Raw genomic sequence first — 4,299 nt, 5'->3', positions numbered from 1 at the left:
CTTTTTTTATGCACAAGCCTTGTTATGAAAAAAAGATAGAAGTGGGCTGCAAGGAAATTACATTCTGCATCTATTTTCACCTTACATTAAAGACAAGGGCTGTTCAAGACAGTTGTGTATTAGATCAGCCTTTGTCCCATTAGAAACCTAAAGTTGAAAATAAACATTTTCCTTGAGCAGTTAAAACTCTAAAACCTATCTGCTTTTCTCCAAAATAAAATTTTTTGCCCCCCCCCCCCGCCATTATCCATTCTGCAGTGCACTTCCTCTGGTTCTGTGTTTACAGCTGCATATCGAGTGGCAGGAGAAGGCACAGGGGATTTTCACCTCGTCTTCTCTGGTACTTTTCATTCACTAGCTATGTGACTCAGTTTCATTTGGAGGAATACCTGTAAGAACACGTGTAAAGGTTCCTCACAGTACTGGAACCAACTTGGTTTTTACAAGACTGCTATTATATTCTCTTCTTGACATATGTTCAGAGATCCAGCCATAGTTTGAATCTGCCTGTTTTCTCCATTTCTCTCTCAGTCAGATTGCTTAACCACATAAAACATATGTTCTTAGATGAGCATTACTGTGTTTTCATAGGATTTTTATCTTTCTTAAATCCGGCACTCTTATGATTAATAATTATACTCTCTACCTCAGAGTAAATACTTTCTATATGCCAAGTGCTTTATTTACATGGGTATCATTCATTATCCCTCTTGTCTTAAATGAAACTATGCCTCAGAAGCCAGACCTCCCTGTTGAGGGTTGCAGAGTCAAAATTCAAAGCTAGTCTTTTGGATTTCAAACCCAGTGCTTCTCTGCATGTGACATTCTGACTCCTTTGGCATATTAGCCCCGGTATCTCAAATTGTAAGTCAGACAAAAAGTTAAAATATTTTAAATTAGACCTACAGTGTCTTAATATTGACTTCTGTTTCTTTTTTTGTGTAGATTGTTGTAAAGTTTTTCTTGCAATTCAAACTTGTTGGCTTTTCACATTGATAATCTTCTATTTCATAAACTGTTACTAAGGATTATATGAGTTATTCTAAAAGAATACATTTTCCATATTTTTTTCATTTTCTCTAAAAACAACTCCTTTAAATGCTAACTTTGCTCTATTATTTATAAATATTTTTTATTTTAAGAAATACTGAAATATATCAAAATGTAAGTGAAGAGAAAATACTCTTTTCACATTGTAATTAACTTTGAAAGTGATGGAGTAAATAAAATAATTGCAGGAGTGAAATGAACATTAACCTTAGAACTTCCAAGAAGGGCTAGCAATGGAAAAAATTATTTTAAGTCTACTTTCCCAGGGACAGGCTTTACTTCTTTCAGGGAAAGCTAAGCCAAATGGTCATGGTAAGAACACCGACTCTGTTTGGACAGGCAATTGCGGAAGGCACCTTTAGTTGATGGTAAAGTGTAATGGTTAGAAGCTGTTGCTTAAAAAAAAAAAAAGAAAGAAAGCATCACTAGATGACACTCTGTTGGTGACTAAAACTGGGATCCAGTTTCATTTGCCTCAAAATTTGGATGTCAAAACATGTTAGTAAAATGATGCCACTTGTATTTGTGTTATGTTTACTATAAATTCTTAAGAAGTTGTCCGACCTAGGGCAGATAATTACAAAACAAACTTGCAATTACCCGTTAGACTATAAGCTTCTCAGTAACAGGGATCCTTGTCTATTTTGTTCAGTAGTGTGTCTGAAGTGTCAGGAGCAACCCTGCATCATAGTAAATACGTGATAAACACTGTAAGCTTGAATTATTTCAGAATATTTTCATACTGTATTCTGTGCTCAATGAAGAAATTGAGGAGAAAACCAAAAATGTTTTTGGTTTTGTTTTTACTATGTTGGCATTTTATATGAAATTCTAGTTGTAATTTGTATTGATTTTAATATCACATGAATCTTAGGGGACTTGTGCTGGTTTAGGATGATGACCCTGGAATCAGACTGCCTATGTTACTATTGGCATTGGCATCACCCACTTACTAACTTTGTGGTCTTGGGAAAATGGCTTAATATATCTATGAGTTGGTTTCCTTTCTGCACAACATAAGTGTTATAAAGTTGTAAGAACTGTATATTCAAGAGGATATTAGGTTTTCAGGGATGGCTGGATGGCTCAGTTGGTTAGGCATCTGCCTTCGGCTCAGGTCATGATCCCAGGGTCCTGGGATCGAGTCCCATGCAGTCTCCTTGCTCTTCCAGGAGCCTGCTTCTCCTGCCTGCCACTCCCCTTGCTTGTGTGTGCTCTCTCTCTTTTTCTCTCCCTGACAAATAAATTCTTTAAAAAAGAGGATATTAGGTTTTAAAGTGTGTACTCCAATCATTATATAAAATGGATATTAGTCAATGATTTATAAATGTGGTTCATATATATAGATAGGCTGTAGGTAACTTACTGAATAACAGGATCTGAAGGGTTTTTAAAAACTTAGTCATCTTAAAAACATTTCCATTGGGACGCCTGGGTGGCTCAGTCGGTTAAGCGTATGCCTTTGGCTCAGGTCATGATTCCAGTGCCCTGGGATCGAGTCCCGCATCGGGCTCCTTGCTCAACAGGGAGCCTGCTTCTCCCTCTGCCTGCAGCTCCCCCTGCTTGTACCCTTCCTCACTCTCTCTTTCGCCCACGCTCTCTCTCTCTAACAAATAAATAAAATCTTAAAAAAAAAAAATTTCCATTATCTTTGTTGTTGGAATTGACATGCATATATTGGTCCCTCTTTTGTAGTATGTATCTGATAAAAGTATGCATTAAACCAGTATCAGCTTAGCTTTGCGCAGTGGCAGTATCGTAGCCAATGAGGTTTATCCGAGGCGCGATTATTGCTAATTGAAAACCAGTATCAGCTTAAATGTGTTGCTTCATATGTATTTAACAGAATGGCTAGACAGATAAGCAGAGTATGGAGATAATAATTATACAGCCCTTTCTATATCCCAGATACTGCACTCAGTGCTCAAATGACAAAGTTTTGATGAAGACACAAAAGGTAACCAGAATGACATTTCTGGAGAAGAGGGAAACCCCCAGAAAAGTAGGGTCCAAGTACAAAATCACAGACGTTATTACAGCAAAAGGGATTCGGAAATTACAGTTTGTTCACTTAAGAACAATCCTTGGGTGTATAACATATGCCAAGAACTGAGAAGCAGGGGCCCGGAGAGGTAGTGTATGATTATCTAAGCCCGGATAGGTAGTGGTACACCTTGCTTTTAGTCGGCGAGTGAAGTTAAAAACATAAAAAAAAAAAAAAAAAAAACCCACACACAAAAAAATGTTGATGACTTTGTGCATTAGTTGATCTCTCTCTCTCCCCCTCTTTATTTTGTTTTCTGTCTCAGTGAGGATATAGCTGGAAATGGTTCTATGACTAGAAACACTCAGAGCAAGAACACTGTTCCTGACAACTTACATTTGATTTATTCAACAAACATCACATACACAGAAGCAGTTTCCTGGCTTCATTGTCTTGACACCATCTCCTCCCTTAGTTTCCAGCAAGGGCTATAATTTCTATACTTAATAGGGTCTCAGGAAGCAGAGCTAAGAAAGAAGAGTATAAAAGGTAAGTGTAGAGTGACAGTCTTTGACGTGAAAGATAGTGTAGAAGGCTCGGTGGAAAATCTTAACCAGTGAGACCGCTGGCCACGTAAGGAAATATTCAACCCTGTAAAATTATACTATCTCCTTGGTGGCTAAGGGACAAGGTTTCTTCTAATTCAGGACAATCTTAGTGAATATTTTCATTTCACATTAAAATAAAGGACACGGAAAGTATTTTATTCTATGTCAAATAGGTAAACACAGCAGTGGCAATCATTTAATATAATGGGTTAGCCTAGCACTTAGAATTTTAGTCTTTCAGGTCGAGTTTCACATCTTTAAATTGCAGCTCAATACTAACTGCTCCAGTAAACTGGGATGCTCTTAGACTAAAATTTAAACTAGGATTATGACACATTTAAGAGTTAATTAGCCAAACAAATCCAAACAGAACTAAATACCTAATAAAAAGCAGAAGCTTGTGTTAAGAAATATTTTTCTTACTTCTCCTCTCTGTACGCTATTGTGTTCTACTCACGGATGGGCCAAATCCAGCCTGCCACCTGTTTTCGTACAGCCCACGAGCTAAGAATCATTTTTATCTTTTTAAGTGGCTGAAGAAAAACAAGAATATTTTGTGAAATGTAAAAATTATATACAATTCAAATTTCAGTGTCTATAGTTACGGTTTTATTGGAACATAGACACTCTCATTTGTTTCTGTATCGTCTAGGGCTG

At 37.0% G+C, this 4,299-nt stretch overlaps 1 pseudogene; it reads left to right on the top strand.

Moving 5' to 3' along the window:
* Positions 1–2,786: 2,786 nt before the first annotated feature.
* Positions 2,787–2,866, top strand: LOC112820540 (U4 spliceosomal RNA; annotated as a pseudogene).
* The last annotated feature ends 1,433 nt before the right edge of the window (positions 2,867–4,299 follow it).

Source organism: Callorhinus ursinus, unplaced genomic scaffold (genome assembly GCF_003265705.2).
Source record: "Callorhinus ursinus isolate GAN/ISIS: 27379988/994484 unplaced genomic scaffold, GSC_fseal_2.0 scaffold3, whole genome shotgun sequence".
Taxonomy (NCBI): domain Eukaryota; kingdom Metazoa; phylum Chordata; class Mammalia; order Carnivora; family Otariidae; genus Callorhinus; species Callorhinus ursinus.
The sequence above is the reverse complement of the archived record's forward strand: the minus strand, read 5'-3'. Positions and strand labels throughout refer to the sequence as shown.